This window comes from Patiria miniata, unplaced genomic scaffold (assembly GCF_015706575.1).
Source record: "Patiria miniata isolate m_02_andy unplaced genomic scaffold, ASM1570657v1 HiC_scaffold_7, whole genome shotgun sequence".
NCBI lineage: Eukaryota > Metazoa > Echinodermata > Asteroidea > Valvatida > Asterinidae > Patiria > Patiria miniata.
In genome coordinates, this window is record NW_024037074.1 from 36,621,094 (window position 1) to 36,641,587 (window position 20,494).

General features: G+C 37.5%; 1 non-coding gene across 1 annotated transcript; it reads right to left on the bottom strand.

Moving 5' to 3' along the window:
• Positions 1 to 20,159: 20,159 nt before the first annotated feature.
• Positions 20,160 to 20,232, bottom strand: Trnav-aac. The gene has a single exon. It is a non-coding gene; the product is annotated as a tRNA-Val (tRNA).
• Between the last annotated feature and the right edge of the window lie 262 nt (positions 20,233 to 20,494).

The window sequence follows — 20,494 nt, forward strand, 5'->3', positions numbered from 1 at the left end:
AAAATGATTGAACTACATTGTACATTAAATTAGCTGTGGATTAAGCTTGGAAAAGAAAGATGTCCCATGATCGGATGAATATTTAAAATTCCCTGTATCGTAAGCCGAAATGCAAACAATGCAGACGACACGGCTTTGCTATGATACGGCAGGGACTGAGTGCCACTGATTTTCTAGGAAATCAGTTTCGTTCAGATTTAAGAGAAATAGGTTCACATAATCTAATATAGTAGCAGATAATCACTGCCTAAACATTTGAATAGTAATTATTGTATAAACAAACGACATCGATGTCAAGTTTCAAAGAGGTTTCCAATTCAATGTCGTGTATAGAGGAATGTTCAGTAGGCCCTACGTGTGGATTTTTTGGTTACATTTTGATTAACAAATCCCAAGTTTCCGTCTTTTACTTTAGTGCCTATTGTCTAAGCATGACGAAGGACGTCTCGTCAAAGTGATGGGCTGTTAATAATATCATGTAGCAAAATCTTCTAAGATAAGATGATTCTGCCTTAACATAATCTTTTTAGTTAATTTACTCATGGAGGTATCCCCTTCTGGCTGTTAGTGGCTTTCTAATATCAAAGAGTGCATACGACAAGCGAAATCCAAGACGAAAAAAATCTCGCATTTTCCCCTTGTGATTTTTTTTCGTCTGAAAAAATTACACGAAGTACAATAAAGTTGGCATTGCTGTTCGACTATTTGAGTTTATTTCTTCAAACAAATTTCTTATTCTGAACCCCACCCCAAACAAAAGTCCTTTTTTGCAATTGGTGCGCATGCACCAATGTGCAACCATTATCATATCCAACCAAAGTTTATTAATTTAATTAAAGTTGCGTTCCCCTTGCTCTTCAGCAATAAATATCACTACATTTTCAACATGCTTGTGTGTTTTATTCCAACAGAAACATTCTCTACCCCTCCCCCTTTTCAAGTGAGACGTCTACAAACTTCTGGGGAAGGATTTTGGTTTTGGTCAAAAAAAACCAGATCCACTTTGCGAGCAGACTGGCTCCCGGACCGTAAATCATCGATACTGATTGAGGGCAGGAACCAGCCTACCCCGCGAGAACGGGAATTGTCTTGTAGCCAATATAATTCGAAGTTGTAAAGTAATATTTCAATAACTTCACATGGGCTGATTTGTTTCGATCTCATTCAAATGTGAATGTATTTTGTGTTGCTAAAATAGCAATTTAGAAAAAGATCTATTTTTCGGGATGAAACTCGAAAATAGCACTCGGAGTAGGCCTACATCTTTTAAATGAGCTATCAACGTTGGACGATATAATTTCGCATTCTTTTCTCGATTATTGGACCTGTTAGGGTTTTTCTTTTCAGTTCTCACAAAACTTGAAAAAAAAATTTTTCAACAAATAAAAACTTTTTTTTTTGTCAGTGGGCATACGTGCTTCACTTTTCAAAATAACTCCCCGTGCTCTTCAATACAGGATTTTCAGTTTGTGTTTTTATTTTAAAAAAAACAGAACAAAAATGTATAGCATCTTCAAGTGGGTTTCATTTATGTCTTTGACGCACACACAAATCCGTAACTTGGGCTATTTCCTTTGTTCAATGTCTCATTCGAAAGTGAATAACTTTTGTATTGCTAAAAAATGACAATTGGGGAAAGGGTAAATATTTTTAAAATCGAGAACTTGAACCCGGACGTACAGTACAGTGAACTCAGTTGTCTAGTAATGTTTCCGCGCCTTAGCCGTGATTCCGAGACCATGCAGTACCAGGTTTTCCTGGCTAAAAATAAATATATGAACGTGTTATTATTTTGCACATACCAACCGGACCTCCTCCACACTCAACCCCCCCCCCCCCCCTTCGGACCTGCTATATTATGTTTAGCGTCACGTGGAAGGAAGTTCCAGGCACGGATTGCCCACTGCAGTTCCCATCCCTCTTTCCGGTCGTACTTGCTACTACTTTCCTCAATTTCCGCGCTAAAGAAACTCCTCCCCAGTGACCTTTCATTTTGATTTACGGCGGAGGCGAGGGGCATATCGTAGCCTCAGAATAGTCCTGCAGGATTCTTCCGATAGTGCCCAAACTTCTGGGGGGGGGGGGGGATTTCAAACTTTGGGCTTGAATTGTTTTGCTTCGGTTAAGTCATCTCAAGCTCTCGACCATTTTGAAGGCTCTGAACCAAAGGAAAAGATACAAAAGTTGAAATTTGATGTTCTGGTAGCATAAACTATGCCTTTATTCTCCGAAGACGAGAAACTAAAGTCGTTGTCCCGTCTGATCCCTGAAGACGGAGCCAAAGCGAATCCGAGATTTTAGAAATGGCCAAGTGTGAGACAGGTGAATGAAAAATAGTTCCGGCATTGGACGTCACAAAACCGAGTGGCCCTGTGTCGTCGAAGTTTCCGACGGGTGATTCACTCGTGTCCTCCGTAGGGCTGGTAGGGAATGGCACTATAGCCCCCTGCTGACATGTCTGCTCAAGTACTTTACCCGGAAATCTATCACGCGTACATGCTACCGCCATTTCGAAGAATTTCATCGGACGATCACTGAGGCGCTTTCAAGTCTTTTTTTTGGGGGGGGGGGGAAGAAAAACAAAGTTGAAGGTGGGGATATGGGCGCCTAGTAATTAATAAAGGAAGCAAGTGTGGACATTATTTCACAAAATCTACTGTCATTTACCAACAAAAAGTCGAAGATATAATTTGAAACATATACAGTAACGTTTCAGTTTTCCACCAACGAAATTGAATGAATGATCAAAAATGAATTCCTTTTTTTTTCAATTCAACGCCAATCTCCACATGAAACGAATTTCCCGAAACTAGGACGAATCAATCAGAATCATAAATTCGCGAATGACACTGGACCAAATATGAAATGTATTTGTGTAAAGTCGTTTGGGGACGAAATTAAAGGGCGTTTTGGGACGAAATTAAAGTATCTTTTCCATGGAGTTTAAATTAAACAAGTGTTGAAGTAACTCGGAAAACCTTTATTTTAATAAAGGAGGCAATATTTCTGTCGCTGAAACGTTTGCCTATTTGAACAACAGGTGGTTTTTATTTTTTAAGTTACTGACAAAAATATTTGGCCGAAAGCATGAAATTCAAGGCACGTCCGTTTTATAGAGTTTTGGTTCTCAGACTTGTTTCCTGTACACAACCACAAATTAGACAGAGAAAAAAAAATGTAAACTCTTTGTAAGAGAATAAAATCACCAAATTAGGTCAAACAGATATTGACCATTTTCTCTGCATGCATGAGCTATATAAAAAAATATAAATCCAGACCTTTTATGGTTGTTGACTTGTTTTGTTTTTGAGGCTTGGGGTTACGGGGGTCGAGATATACCCATCCCGGCATAAGTCTGCTTGTCAGCTGTCTTTTTTGTCGAAATAAAAGAAAACTGTCGAGCTTTCCATAAGTGGCCCTTAATACAAATATTGTTTGCAACTTTTAGATGTAATAGTTCTATCTGCATTGTTCGCACACGTTAGGTAAATTGGAGAAAACAATCCTTAGTAAAGTAAAGGGCCACATTTTTGTTTAAAAAAAACAGATGAAAAGACAACCTCTCTACGAGAAGAGAGTAGAAGTTGATGAGGTAATAAGAAATTAGTAAATTAACATTTTTGGGGTGAATTTACAGCTATGGAATTTCCAAACATTATTGAGACTGCTTTTAAAAGAAATGATATGTATGAGAGTACTCTGGCTTCGGGGCCGGCATCGCACAGGCCTGGCTGGGCGCGTTCACTACAGAGGGCGCTATTTATAAAACACGGCATCAAAACCATTGACCTAAAAAGTAATAAAAATTTTAAATCTAAATTTTCCACTGTGGCATTGAACCTGCAACCTCCGAAATTAGAGTCAGCAGTCCGTACCACGAAATTAATTATAAAGTTTCAATTCACAAAAAAAGAAATAAAATTGTAAATCTAAAATCCCCACCATGGATTTGAACCCGCAACCTTCAGATTAAGAGTCGGCAGTCCGTACCATTGGACTAAACATAATTTCACACTTTTTAGTGGTTACGAAATTAACTATAAAGTTTCAATTTACCCCAAAAGAAATAAAATTTTAAAATCTCAAATTCCCAGCCAGGATTTGAACCCCCAACCTTCAGATTTACAGTCAGCAGTCCGTACCATTGGACTGAGCATAATTTCACACTTTTTAGTGGTTACGAAATTAACTATAAAGTTTCAATTTACCCCAAAAGCAATAAAATTTTAAAATCTCAAGTTCCCAGCCTGGATTTGAACCCGCAACCTTCAGATTTAGAGTCAGCAGTCCGTACCATTGGACTAAACATAATTTCACACTTTTTTTAGTGGTTACGAAATTAACAATAGAGTTTCATTTTACCCAAAAAGAAATAAATTTCATCGAACGATCAGGCGCTTTTGGGGGGGGGAGAAAAAAAAAACACAGTTGAAGGTGGGGATATGGGCGCCTAATAATTAATAAAGGAAGCAAGTGTGGACATTATTTCACAAAATCTACTGTCATTTACCAACAAAAAGTCGAAGATATAATTTGAAACATATACAGTAACGTTTCAGTTTTCCACCAACGAAATTGAATGAGCGAAGCATTAAAATGAATGATCAAAAATGAATTCATTTTTTTTTTCAATTCAACGCCAATCTCCACATGAGACGAATTTCCCGAAACTAGGACGAATCAATCAGAATCATAAATTCGCGAATGACACTGGACCAAATATGAAATCTATTTGTGTAAAGTCGAACTATCGAAATGGCGTTTTGGGACGAAATTAAAGTATCTTTTCCATGGAGTTTAAATTAAACAAGTGTTGAAATAACTCGGAAAACCTTTATTTTAATAAAGGAGGCAATATTTCTGTCGCTGAAACGTTTGCCTATTTGAACAACAGGTGGTTTTTATTTTTTAAGTTACTGACAAAAATATTTGGCCGAAAGCATGAAATTCAAGGCACGTCCGTTTTATAGAGTTTTGGTTCTCAGACTTGTTTCCTGTACACAACCACAAATTAGACAGAGAAAAAAAATGTAAACTCTTTGTAAGAGAATAAAATCACCAAATTAGGTCAAACAGATATTGACCATTTTCTCTGCATGCATGAGCTATATAAAAAAATATAAATCCAGACCTTTTATGGTTGTTGACTTGTTTTGTTTTTGAGGCTTGGGGTTACGGGGGTCGAGATATACCCATCCCGGAATAAGTATGCTTGTCAGCTGTCTTTTTTGTCGAAATAAAAGAAAACTGTCGAGTTTTCCATAAGTGGCCCTTAATACAAATACTGTTTGCAACTTTTAGATGTAATAGTTCTATCTGCATTGTTCGCACACGTTAGGTAAATTGGAGAAAACAATCCTTAGTAAAGTAAAGGGCCACATTTTTGTTTAAAAAAAATAGATGAAAAGACAACCTCACTAAGAGAAGAGAGTAGAAGTTGATGAGGTAATAAGAAATTAGTAAATTAACATTTTTGGGGTGAATTTACAGCTGTGGAATTTCCAAACATTATTGAGACTGCTTTTAAAAGAAATGATATGTATGAGGGTACTCTGGCTTCGGGGCCGGTGTGGCAGGTAATTCTGTCCCCCCTGGTAAATGTGTCCCCCCCCCCCCGGACACTTTTACCGGGGGACAGAATTACCGTCCACACCGGCATCGCACAGGCCTGGCTGGGCGCGTTCACTACAGAGGGCGCTATTTATAAAACACGGCATCAAAACCATTGACCTAAAAAGTAATAAAATTTTTAAATCTAAATTTTCCACTGTGGCATTGAACCTGCAACCTCCGAAATTAGAGTCAGCAGTCCGTACCACGAAATTAACTATAAAGTTTCAATTTACCCAAAAAGAAATGAAATTTCAATGTCTAAAATTCCCCCCCCCCCCCACCCTGGATTTGAACCCACAACCGTCAGATTTAGAGGCAGCAGTCCATACCATTGGACTGAGCATCATTTCACACTTTCTAGAGGTTTACGAAATTAATAATAAAGTTTCAATATACCCCAAAAGAAATAAAAATTTTAAATCTCAAATTCCCAGCCAGGATTTGAACCCACAACCTTCAGATTTAGAGTCAGCAGTCCATACCATTGGACTAAGCATAATTTCACACATTTTAGTGGTTACGAAATTAACTATGAAGTTTTAATTTACCCCAAAAGAAATAAAATTTTAAAAGTCTAAAATTCCCAGCCTGGATTTGAACCCACAACCTTCAGATTTAGAGTCAGCAGTCCGTACCACTGGACTGAGCATAATTTGACACTTTTTAGTGGTTACGAAATTAACTATGAAGTTTTAATTTACCCCAAAAGAAATAAAATTTTAAAAGTCTAAAATTCCCAGCCTGGATTTGAACCCACAACCTTCAGATTTAGAGTCAGCAGTCCGTACCACTAGACTGAGCATAATTTGACACTTTTTAGTGGTTACGAAATTAACTATAAAGTTTCAATTTACCCCAAAAGCAATAAAAATTTTAAATCTCAAATTCCAAACCTGGATTTGAACCCACAACCTTCAGATTTAGAGTCAGCAGTCCGTACCATTGGACTGGGCATAATTTCACACTTTTTTAGTGGTTACGAAATTAACTATAAAGTTTCAATTTACCCCAAAAGCAATAAAATTTTAAAAACTCAAATTCCCAGCCTGGATTTGAACCCACAACCTTCAGATTTAGAGTCAGCAGTCCATACCATTGGACTAAGCATAATTTCACACTTTTTAGTGGTTACGAAATTAACTATGAAGTTTCAATTTACCCCAAAAGAAATAAAATTTTAAAAGTCTAAAATTGCCATCCTGGATTTGAACCCACAACCTTCAGATTTAGAGTCAGCAGTCCATACCATTGGACTAAGCATAATTTCACACTTTTAAGCAGTTACAAAATTAACTATAAAGTTTCAATTTACCCAAAAAGAAATCAAATTTTATAATCTAAAATTCCGACTTTGGACTTGTGGATTTGAACCCGCAACCTTCAGAGTCAGCAGTCCATACCATTGGACTGAGCATAATTTCATACTTCTTAGTGGTAACAAAATTAACTGTAGGCTAAAGTTTCAATTTACCCAAAAAGAAAAAAAAAATTAAATCTAAAATTTCTAGCTTGGATTTGAACCCACAACCTTCAGATTTAGAGTCAGCCACCCGTACCATTGGACTAAGCATAATTTGACACTTTTTAGTGATACGAAATTAACTATAAAGTTTCAATTTACCCAATAAGAAATTCAATTTTAAAAGTCTAAAATTCCCAGCCTGGATTTGAACCCACAACCTTCAGATTTAGAGTCAGCAGTCCGTACCACTGGACTGAGCATAATTTCACACTTTTTAGTGGTTACGAAATTAACTATAAAGTTTCAATTTACCTCAAAAGCAATAAAATTTTTAAATCTCAAATTCCCAGCCTGGATTTGAACCCACAACCTTCAGATTTAGAGTCAGCAGTCCGTACCATTGGACTGAGCATAATTTCACACTTTTTAGTGGTTACAAAATTAACTATAAAGTTTCAATTTACCCCAAAAGCAATAACATTTTAAAAACTCAAATTCCCAGCCTGGATTTGAACCCACAACCTTCAGATTTAGAGTCAGCAGTCCATACCATTGGACTAAGCATAATTTCACGCCATGTAGTGGTTACGAAATTAACTATAAAGTTTCAATTTACCCCAAAAGCAATAACATTTTAAAAGTCTAAAATTCCCAGCCTGGATTTGAACCCACAACCTTCAGATTTAGAGTCAGCAGTCCGTACCACTGGACTGAGCATAATTTCACACTTTTTAGTGGTTACGAAATTAACTATAAAGTTTCAATTTACCTCAAAAGAAATAAAATTTTTAAATCTCAAATTCCCAGCCTGGATTTGAACCCACAACTTCAGATTTAGAGTCAGCAGTCCGTACCATTGGACTGAGCATAATTTCACACTTTTTAGTGGTTACGAAATTAACTATAAAGTTTCAATTAACCCCAAAAGCAATAACATTTAAAAAACTCAAATTCCCAGCCTGGATTTGAACCCACAACCTTCAGATTTAGAGTCAGCAGTCCATACCATTGGACTAAGCATAATTTCACGCCATGTAGTGGTTACGAAATTAACTATAAAGTTTCAATTTACCCCTAAAGCAATAACATTTTAAAATCTCAAATTCCCAGCCAGGATTTGAACCCACAACCTTCAGATTTAGAGTCAGCAGTCCGTTCCATTGGACTGAGCATAATTTCCCACTTTTTAGTGGTTACGAAATTAACTATAAAGTTTCAATTTACCCCAAAAGCAATAAAATTTTATAATCTAAAATTCCGACTTTGGACTTGTGGATTTGAACCCGCAACCTTCAGAGTCAGCAGTCCATACCATTGGACTGAGCATAATTTCATACTTCTTAGTGGTAACAAAATTAACTGTAGGCTAAAGTTTCAATTTACCCAAAAAGAAAAAAAAAATTAAATCTAAAATTTCTAGCTTGGATTTGAACCCACAACCTTCAGATTTAGAGTCAGCAGTCCGTACCACTGGACTGAGCATAATTTCACACTTTTTAGTGGTTACGAAATTAACTATAAAGTTTCAATTTACCCCAAAAGCAATAAAATTTTAAAATCTCAAATTCCCAGCCTGGATTTGAACCCACAACCTTCAGATTAAGAGTCAGCAGTCCGTACCATTGGACTGAGCATAATTTCACACTTTTTAGTGGTTACAAAATTAACTATAAAGTTTCAATTTACTCCAAAAGCAATAAAATTTTAAAAACTCAAATTCCCAGCCTGGATTTGAACCCACAACCTTCAGATTTAGAGTCAGCAGTCCATACCATTGGACTAAGCATAATTTCACACCATGTAGTGGTTACGAAATTAACTATAAAGTTTCAATTTACCCCAAAAGCAATAACATTTTAAAATCTCAAATTCCCAGCCTGGATTTGAACCCACAACCTTCAGATTTAGAGTCAGCAGTCCGTACCATTGGACTAAGCATAATTTCACATTTTTTAGTGGTTACGAAATTAACTATAAAGTTTCAATTTACCCCAAAAGCAATAACATTTTAAAATCTCAAATTCCCAGCCAGGATTTGAACCCACAACCTTCAGATTTAGAGTCAGCAGTCCATACCATTGGACTGAGCATAATTTCACACTTTTTAGTGGTTACGAAATTAACTATAAAGTTTCAATTTACTCCAAAAGCAATAAAATTTTAAAATCTCAAATTCCCAGCCTGGATTTGAACCCACAACCTTCAGATTTAGAGTCAGCAGTCCGTACCATTGGACTAAGCATAATTTCACACTTTTTAGTGGTTACGAAATTAACTATAAAGTTTCAATTTACTCCAAAAGCAATAAAATTTAAAAAACTCAAATTCCCAGCCTGGATTTGAACCCACAACCTTCAGATTTAGAGTCAGCAGTCCATACCATTTGACTAAGCATAATTTCACGCCATTTAGTGGTTACGAAATTAACTATAAAGTTTCAATTTACCCCAAAAGCAATAACATTTTAAAATCTCAAATTCCCAGCCAGGATTTGAACCCACAACCTTCAGATTTAGAGTCAGCAGTCCGTACCATTGGACCGAGCATAATTTCACACTTTTTTAGTGGTTACGAAATTAACTATGAAGTTTCAATTTACCCCAAAAGAAATAAAATTTTAAAAGTCTAAAATTCCCATCCTACTCAAATTCCCAGCCAGGATTTGAACCCACAACCTTCAGATTTGGAGTCAGCAGTCCGTACCATTGGACTAAGCATAATTTCACACTTTTTAGTGGTTACGAAATTAACTATAAAGTTTCAATTTACCCCAAAAGCAATAAAATTTTAAAATCTCAAATTCCCAGCCTGGATTTGAACCCACAACCTTCAGATTAAGAGTCAGCAGTCCGTACCATTGGACTGAGCATAATTTCACACTTTTTAGTGGTTACAAAATTAACTATAAAGTTTCAATTTACTCCAAAAGCAATAAAATTTTAAAAACTCAAATTCCCAGCCTGGATTTGAACCCACAACCTTCAGATTTAGAGTCAGCAGTCCATACCATTGGACTAAGCATAATTTCACACCATGTAGTGGTTACGAAATTAACTATAAAGTTTCAATTTACCCCAAAAGCAATAACATTTTAAAATCTCAAATTCCCAGCCTGGATTTGAACCCACAACCTTCAGATTTAGAGTCAGCAGTCCGTACCATTGGACTAAGCATAATTTCACATTTTTTAGTGGTTACGAAATTAACTATAAAGTTTCAATTTACCCCAAAAGCAATAACATTTTAAAATCTCAAATTCCCAGCCAGGATTTGAACCCACAACCTTCAGATTTAGAGTCAGCAGTCAATACCATTGGACTGAGCATAATTTCACACTTTTTAGTGGTTACGAAATTAACTATAAAGTTTCAATTTACTCCAAAAGCAATAAAATTTTAAAATCTCAAATTCCCAGCCTGGATTTGAACCCACAACCTTCAGATTTAGAGTCAGCAGTCCGTACCATTGGACTAAGCATAATTTCACACTTTTTAGTGGTTACGAAATTAACTATAAAGTTTCAATTTACTCCAAAAGCAATAAAATTTAAAAAACTCAAATTCCCAGCCTGGATTTGAACCCACAACCTTCAGATTTAGAGTCAGCAGTCCATACCATTGGACTAAGCATAATTTCACGCCATTTAAAAAACTCAAATTCCCAGCCTGGATTTGAACCCACAACCTTCAGATTTAGAGTCAGCAGTCCATACCATTTGACTAAGCATAATTTCACGCCATTTAGTGGTTACGAAATTAACTATAAAGTTTCAATTTACCCCAAAAGCAATAACATTTTAAAATCTCAAATTCCCAGCCAGGATTTGAACCCACAACCTTCAGATTTAGAGTCAGCAGTCCGTACCATTGGACTAAGCATAATTTCACACTTTTTTAGTGGTTACGAAATTAACTATGAAGTTTCAATTTACCCCAAAAGAAATAAAATTTTAAAAGTCTAAAATTCCCATCCTACTCAAATTCCCAGCCAGGATTTGAACCCACAACCTTCAGATTTGGAGTCAGCAGTCCGTACCATTGGACTAAGCATAATTTCACACTTTTTAGTGGTTACGAAATTAACTATAAAGTTTCAATTTACTCCAAAAGCAATAAAATTTAAAAAACTCAAATTCCCAGCCTGGATTTGAACCCACAACCTTCAGATTGAGAGTCAGCAGTCCATACCATTGGACTAAGCATAATCTCACACTTTTTAGTGGTTACGAAATTAACTATAAAGTTTCAATTTACCCAAAAAGAAATAAAATTTTAAAATCAAAAATTCCCATCCTGGACTTGAACCCGCAACCTTCAGATTTAGAGTCAGCAGTCCGTACCATTGAACTCAGCATAATCTCACACTTTTTAGTGGTTACGAAATTAACTATAAAGTTTCAATTTACCCAAAAAGAAATAAAATTTTAAAATCAAAAATTCCCATCCTGGACTTGAACCCGCAACCTTCCTGTCAATTCCTGTAAATCTTGGTAAATTCTTCAAGTTGCACACACGTTGTAAATACATGTACTTAAATTGTACAGTATGATTTTTTGGTTTCCATTAAATATTGGGGCGTTCATGTTTGCTTTTACAATAATTTACAAACTTTTCAGATTATTTTTATTGAATTAATTTCGTATGATTAATGTATGTAATTTCTCTAGGCATAAGTTACTTCTCTGTTCGAGAAACTGCGCAAGGTGGGAATTTCAACCAAGGACCACCTTTCTGCTGCCGAGCAGTTGCTTGGCAACCGTTTCGATGTCAAGTTCAAGTCGTCAAGTTCAAGACTCTGTTCCAAAATTAGAGGCTCTCAAGGGGTGTCAGCTGACCGACTTTGATGGCATCACTGTCGTCACGGTGAAATATGTATCTTTAGATATGGACGACAATGTGGTCCACTCAATTCTGTCCTGATATGTTTAGGTTTATAGAGGGACGTTTCTGTAACTTTCCGCATGAGCCCACTGTCTTCAAAGGAAACCATCGGTGTAGAATGAGGATCACATTGAACATCCTTTCGGTCATCAGAATAGGAGATCGCAATGCCTGGATTTCTCAGTCAGGCCAGGTACGCACCTGTGCCCAATGTGGTACCATTGGCCGTTTGGTAAAAGAATGCAAAGCATTGAAGTGCCTTAAGTGTTTACAGGTCGGACACTTGTCAATTGATAATGTCATTCGACACTATCGGATGATACCGGTAAGTGGTGCTTTTCAATTGAAAATGTTCTATGTTTAAAAGGGGCAGTCGTGAAAAAAGTCCTCTTGAAACAGGTCTCACAAATTTCCAGTTGGGGGGGGGGGGGAGACGACAAAGGTATTAAAATTAGCAATCTCCTCCACATTAAAATTCTATCAAACTAAGGGCTAGCCCACGGTGAAGCAAGAATATTGGCACTAGTACTTAGTAGTAGCAATAATATTGGCACCATAGGCAAGGATATTGGCACTTTAAGCAAGAATATTGGCACTTTCAGCAAGAATATTGGCACTTTAAGCAAGAATAATGGCACTTGAAGCAAGAATATTGGCACTTGAAGCAAGAATATTGGCACTTGAAGCAAGAATTTTGGCACTTTTAGCAAGAATTTGTACTGTATTAAGACACTACCCTCCTGGCCATTTGTAGAGCATATTCTGAAAAAAAAATCACTGGGAACAATCACTTCTTTCTCAGCAATCCTACTAGAATTCTTGTTTCAGGGGAAAACGTTAGCAACGTTACTGTCCTAATTCTCATTGCAAAACTTCTGAAAGTCATTTGGAATTCTCGATGTGCAATTTCGCTTTATTGACTCCAAAGTTGATATTCTGCTTAGATTCAAAAGTAGCCTGAAGTGTTTCATTTGCTTTGAAAGAAACAGAATAGAAGATAACAATTTCAAGATGCTGTATCCTAAGAAATTGAGAAACAGAAGTGAAGAAAAAACGCACTCTGTATTAAGATTGAGACCAAGCGTTGCTTTCCTGAGTGATCTGCTTTGTATTCTACATTCTCTTAGCTTTGTTTTCGCAGAATGTCCGAGTGTGTCTTGAAATTTTGTATATTTAATTTTGCAAGATTCCTGTAAAATCTTGGCAATCTCTTTGCACACACTTTGTAAATACTTAAATTGTACAGTTACAGTTAATGATTTTTTTATTTCCATTAAATATTGGGGCGCTCATTCTATGTTTGCTTTTACAATAATTTAAGAACTTTCAGATTATGTACATTTTTATTTGATTAATTTTGTATGAATTTCGTACTGCGCAAGGTGGGAATTTCAGCCAAGGACCACCTTTCTGCTGCCCAGCAGTTGCCTGGCAACCGTTTAGACATCAAGTTAAAATCTTCTGCTATGTGCAGAGAGTCTGTCTCAACAGGTGTCAGCCAACCGACTTTGATGGCATCACTGTCGTCACGGTGAATTATGTGTCTTTAGATATGGACGACAATGTGGTCTGCTAAATTCTGTCCTGATTTGGTCAGGTGTTAGAGGACGTTTCTGCAATTTTCCGCATGAGCCCACTGTCTTCAAAGGAAACCATCGGTGTAGAATGAGGATCACATGGAACATCCCTTCGGTCATCAGAATAGGAGATCGCAATGCCTGGATTTCTCAGTCGGGCCAGGTACGCACCTGCATGTGCCCGATGTGGTACCATTGGCCGTTTGGCAAAAGAATGCAAAGCATTGAAGTGCCTAAAGTGTTTACAGGTTAGACACTTGTCAATTGATAATGTCATCTGACATTATCGGATGATTGGTGGTGCTTTTCAATTGAAGACGTTCACTCTGTTAAAAAGGGGCAGTCGTGAAAAAAAGTCCTCTTGAAACAGGTCTAAAAAATTCCCAGTTTTGGTGGGAGGGGCACAAAGGTATTTAAGTTTGCATTCTCCTCTACATAAAATTCTATCAAGCTAATGCATGGCTGCAGTGTATTACCAAGCCAAGTACATTGCCATTAGTTTGATTCCTTTGGCAAGATGAAAGATCCGTGCATAGCTCAGTAATCCCACCTTCTCCATAGGGCAGGTATACCATACCAAGCTCCACTGATGTGCTACTCATTCAGTGGTATTCATGCAGAGTCAAAACAGATCAATCCGTCATATTATACCTAGCTGTATTGACAGGCAATTATGACAAGTTCCTTGCACCCCATCTGCAAGTTCTCTAGTTACCCAGGGTATATACGTGACATGGTATCATATCACTATGTTCCTCATTGGTGTTTGTCAGCAAAATATATTGTTCAGTTGTAAACTGCACCAAGAACTCATGAGCTGTAAATTACAAGGTAGTTTCCCTGCTTAAAGGGCTACACATGTAGTAATTACAAGAAAGTAATTATTTCAAAGGATTATATTTTCAGGTTCTGCAAAAACAAATTGGCAATGCAGAGCCAAAAATAAGTATTCTGCACACAATAAAACATTGGTGAAAACTTATCAAAATAACACAGCATTGTTGGCTTAATGGTGCAGCGTCACCTTTTGTTTCCCGTGGGGATACATGTGTTGGCCCTGTCATGATTAATTCCAGGATTTAAGGGCAAGAGCAGTCTTATCTTCTCCAAGAACATGAGATGCATAGGATTGTAGGCAACTGGGCATCATCAAAAGCCAGTTTTACTCTGTCAAGATTCTGTATCAGAGGCTTTCCTCAAGACGTTTGCAAATGTGTTGAAGTTAAGGACAGCAAAGAAAATACAAGAGGCAAGGTGAAAGATATAATAAAGGGTTCAACTGCACTTCCTCGGAATCAGAATATGAACCAGCCAAGAATATCAAGAAGGGTGTCTCTATAATCTTTCATGATGGTCAAGTGGACAAGATTTCTTTGGCCAAGAGTACACTTACCGTTTGCCATGGAATCATTCATTATAAACAACAGAACATTAAATATATTTAAGACTATTTCCGTACCCGTTAGTACCTATTACGCGAACGACCTTAAAAACTGCAGGGGGCAATATTCAACGGATGCGAAAGGTAATTCAAAGGTAATAGATTGAATGATGAAGACCTGTTTTATGATTTGGATAGTTTGTCATTGTGGGTATGTACACCAGTGCTTTCTAAGAGTTTGGTAGGAAACAAAATCACAAGCTTGCTCAGCTGGGAGTGAACCCATGACCTCCTGTTTATATTCAAATATAATTATCTCAAATAATTAGGACATTTTATTCGCCCAAAAAGACATAGTTAAAAGGCAAATACCTTATCTTAAAATTACAGTGAACACAAAAGTTCATCTTGGAAAACGGCATCAGCTGACTTATTTTGTATAACAGAAAATGACATTATTTTCTGCATACTTTTAAATAAATGTTAATTCCATCAGCACTTGTACTACATTGTGGTTTTTCACTGAACGTAATCAATAAAACCATGGAGTGCATTGGCTGTTTCGGGTGCTACATAGTACTACAGTGACTTAGGCATGACAGTTTTGCACACTACAGTGCCTATTACAGGTTGGATATTTAATTCTTCAAAAACAAGGCTAGTCCTTCTAATGACTGTTAACCCCATTCATACTCTATAAATAAATTGCTAGACTATGACAGTAAAAAACTAACATTAAATGTGCAAAATCGTATTAAAATTGGAGGATCGTTAGGGTTAACTTTAAAAACCCTTGAACTCATTTCTGTAACAAGTGAGGTACATGGTCAGGAAAATATGGCTTTATTTTGCATTCAAATAATGTACCAGTACATGTATAGCTTTAATAAGCAACAAATGAAAAGCACATTGTAATTGAAGAGTTAAATTATTTTCTAATACAGGGCTCCTAAACTGTTCAAAGTATTTAGGGTTATTTGCGCCGTCACCGACAGCTGGAGATACCCCCAGTGTCACCCTGATGTTGGGTTATTCCGAGGATTAGGCGCCTATTCCTTATTTCCACATACATGTACCACACAAAAATGTCAAAGAAAAAGGCTTTGCACTCATGCAAAACATATTCACAGGCAACAAAAACCACATTGGCATGATGAACTTTCATGTTCATTTCCACTTAAATATGAAAAATTGCACTTTGACTTTATGTCTTTCTGTGTTCTTTCTATAGTTTGTAGCCAACACATGGCCTTGGCGTTATGGTTGGGCTATACAACAAACTAGCATCTATGCTTGTGTTTGCCACTAAAACAGAAAGCATTATTCAGTCCAAAATCATTTGAAAAAAAGATCGATTGTTAATTATCAGGCATCAATCTCAGGTACATGTAGGTTGGCAGGCACAAGTGCATTAATTAACTTAATAAACAAAAAATAGGGTACTTGTACATGTATGAATGTAGTCAGTAGCATATATCTTTTCGTGGGGGGGGGGGCGATGTCTGAAGCATCTTCAAAGCTCTTAAATAGAGTATTTGTTTTTATTTTATTTTTATGACACCGTCAAATGCTGCCTACCCCCCCCCCCCCACCACCACCCAGCTTAATATACGCCACTGTAATGCATCTAATTAATTTTTACAATAGGCATTTGGTCTGAACACCTACATGCATAAATTTACATGTAAGCCAAAATGTTACTGCATTTTGCCCTCCAATGCCGTAATCAGTAAAGGGCAAATTCCGGCAAAAACCAACGTTAACCCTCTTACGCAAACATACATTCGGTTTAAAAGTGGTCCTTTCAGTCAAAATCAGTGAAGTGACTGTTTTTAACAGTTTAGAGATCCCAGCCTACATAAAGCAGGATTGACTGGCTGTGACTGTTTATGTAACTTGATACAGCTATGTTTTGACTGCAGGTGTTGATAAGCCAGCTGTATCTACTTCTTGCCTGCTTTTGTCTGCTGACTGAATTTGACTAGTCACATGCTAACTTGCATGAAATATGATGTGACTGTTCGTGACTAGCTTGTGTAAAAAGCGTGGCTGGGAAAGAGGATTCTTTTTTTCTACTGTCTGTGTTTGTTGAAACAGCAGGAGGGTTAAACTTGAGAATTACCATGTCATTACGGAAAACTTTAAATAAACATTACACCAACCTGACGCAATTTCCATCAAAAGTCACAACCATGTAAATTATCCATTAAAAAGAATTCATCACAATGAAAAGTGAGCACAAAATATAATTGCTAAAATTATAACAGCTGAAATGCTTTGGTTCAATGAAGTACATGTATAAACAGCAAAACATTTAAGTACTGCTGAATCAAATATCAAACTGTTCTTTATAAGAATCTTACTTTTTCTTTTGAATAAAAGCCCAAGATGAATTATGCATATCATGCAAAACTTCAGTCCTAAACGAGAGTAGAGGATTACGCCTTTACCGACAGCAGGATACTGATACCCCGCCGTCACCCTGATGTTGGGTTATTCCAAGGATCAGGCACCTCCTCTTTTAAACTCTGTGCTAATTATAAGCAGCTCGCCTTTATGCCATGTGCCACTGCATTGTTTAAGGGTCTCGATCTAGCTGAGTCTCTGCAATGCCGAAGAGCTCATCAGAAAACATCACTATCAGAGCTGAATCCTTGATCATCTATGCCAAGTCCTGCTGCAAAGTTTCAGGTTCGGCGGATTTCTGCAGAGTGACCCACAGCTCAAACTAACCCAGGACATACACAAAGCTGCTGTATCAGATGTCCCACTGCAATGTTGGAGGTTATTGAGTGGAGTCACTGCCATGCATTGAGCTCAGAAAACGTCATCAGAACTAAATCCAAGACCATCGACATGCATGTATGCCATGTTCTGCTGCAAACTTTCCAGTTTTGTCTCTGCAACGTCTCTACAGCTCAGGAAAACATGTGCACGTACAGTTTCTATTGAGCCACTTCAATGGCAGAATCTCTGATGTACAAGCATGCTCAGGTTAACATCATTTCTGGCTTTGCAGTATCCTAGGATACAGACATCTTTAAACAGCCCAACTAGATGCTGATCTGTTTCACTGTTAGTGGGGTTCGGCAGGATTACCGATGTGACAGCTCAGGGAAAAACAACCATCCCACTCGGCGTATGTACAGTTACCCATTTAGCTGTAAGCAAGGGGCAGCTTGTACTACTTGCAATCATTTCAGGCCTAGTTGAGTCTGCAGGTGTTTATGTCAAGTTTCTTGCCCATCATCCAGTAAGGCTTATCCTGGATTTCTAATACTGCAGGCTCTGCTGCATTTTACTGGTAAAAGTCGACCAGGATCTGATGAGCTGTCACTGTCATTTCCCAGCTAACTTGAACTTTACATAAAGAGCTCTGCCGTGTTTCTTTAGAGACAAATATTCCACCGTGCATCAATGCCTTGTGTTGATCAGTGATGGTGCAAACTTTGCCTTTGATCGTTTCCACTGCACTGTAAACTTCTCACCCTGAGATCGAGACCCTTTGGTTGGCACTGGCGAGGTCCAAACTCCCTGAAGAAGCAATTGCAATGACACAGCTGCACACTGCTTATTACATTATTCTTTAGAATCCTTGCCAGATCATACATCACATTTGCATTTATTTATAAAGAGGATACTTTTGGCTTTAACCCAGGTAAAGTGTTTACTTTACACCAAAATAAATGCACATTCATATCATGTCTTGGCACCACGATGCAGTAAAGTAGTGGTTTGTATATACCACTATAGACATAAAAGCCATCTTATCAAAATACGGCATTGCACATATCAATAATGCGTAATACATGTAATTGTATCTTGCACTCGCCAAGGAGGCCGATGCTATCTTCACATTTATTTTCCATGTATCCTGCTTTGATCACGGTACATAATTATGTACATGTACAAGCAGTGAATGGGCAGATGGCCACTTGTATGAAATAGGATCAATATTGTAAGACTCCCACGGTGTGGGGCATGGCGTTCTACAAGACCAAGTGCTCCATGGTGCCTTCAGTTGTGTGTTCTTGAGTGCCATGTACATCTTGAGCAATAAACGTCCCACATCAGTATAAAATACACTTATGTCATTGACCTGCTTAGCTTTATAATTGGCCAATATATATAGTTTTGTCATTATTTGTCCTGTAAAAATGACACCAGGAATGCTGGTGCAATCCACTTCTAACTGCAACATACCCAAGGGCTGTTACAAGTACAAGACCATACTCTTACACCAAGCCACTACAACTGCAAACATGTGGCTCTCTTACCATTCATCATTAAAAAATTACACTTTCTCAGTATTTGACTTTGGATGGAATTTGCATCAGGATAATTTCCTACTATAATTACAGGCACTGCTTAATCACTCATACTATACAAATATGGGCTGCTTCGAGTGGTGTAGTAAAACTAGCCTCCCTCGGTGATCCATTGACATTTTATTTTTCCCGAGGCAAAGCCGAGGGAAAATAGAATGCTCCATGGATCACCGAGGGAGGCTTGTTTTACTACACCACGAGATAAAGAAGTCAATATTTGTTTTCTAATACTTCACCCACAGATTCTGCTTGGTTTTAATATTTTAAATTATTCAAATCTGAACACAATAAACTTCAATTCGAATATAAAAGTGGTGGGAAAAGTATTTCTTTCTTCCAAACCACTCCTTCACGAAGTGTTTGAACCCAACTCTGTTGCGTACTCTCGAATAATACGTGCACACCAGCATGCATTTGCACACAAATACCGCGCCGTGGAAATAGTACTTTGGTTGCTAATGGTAAAGTACTTTGGTTGCTACACCGGGCATAGTACCTTTTGGCCATGCACAGAAATATAGCAAAAATAGAAGGTACCATGTGACTCGTTCTCGGCCAATCAAGACACAGAATCTGTGGGTGAGGTACGTGTTATAAAATAAAACAGAAAGACCATGAACAAAATTTTATGCTTATTTAACAGGTTATTTTTGAGTACTTGCAAATGATCCTATCAAGCCATGTTACTTCCAACCTACATGTAGGCCAATGAGGCCTTTACTTTTAAAAGATATGCCAGGCCTGCATGTACAGAGGATTTTCAAATGAGTGTCATGTATCATTTCTATTGAGGAGTGTTCATATCAAGTTGTAAAGACTATTCATAAGATGGAATTTCTGTCAATATTAGGTTTTGCCCTTCATTGACGTACAAACACTGTATACTCAGTGTGTTCAACCCGAGTGAAAGTCAGCAAAAGCACTCGGGTGGGAATCGAACCCACAACCTTCTGCTTTGTTGAGCAGACGTCTTACCACTCGACCACCGAGCACGTGAGATAGTTTAACTTTCACTCGGGGTAACACACCGAGTAGACAGTGGTTATATGTCGGTGAAGGGCAAAACATAATTATTGCAAATTGTAAAGACTTAGGCCTACATTGTGCAAGCAAAATGTATGCAAGCCATAAATCACACAACAAAAATATAATTCAGCTGTTCAAATGACACTTTTCAAAGGTACATGTACATGTATTAACACCCATCCCTGGTACAGGCCTGCATATCTTATTTTATCTTTTAGTCACTGTAG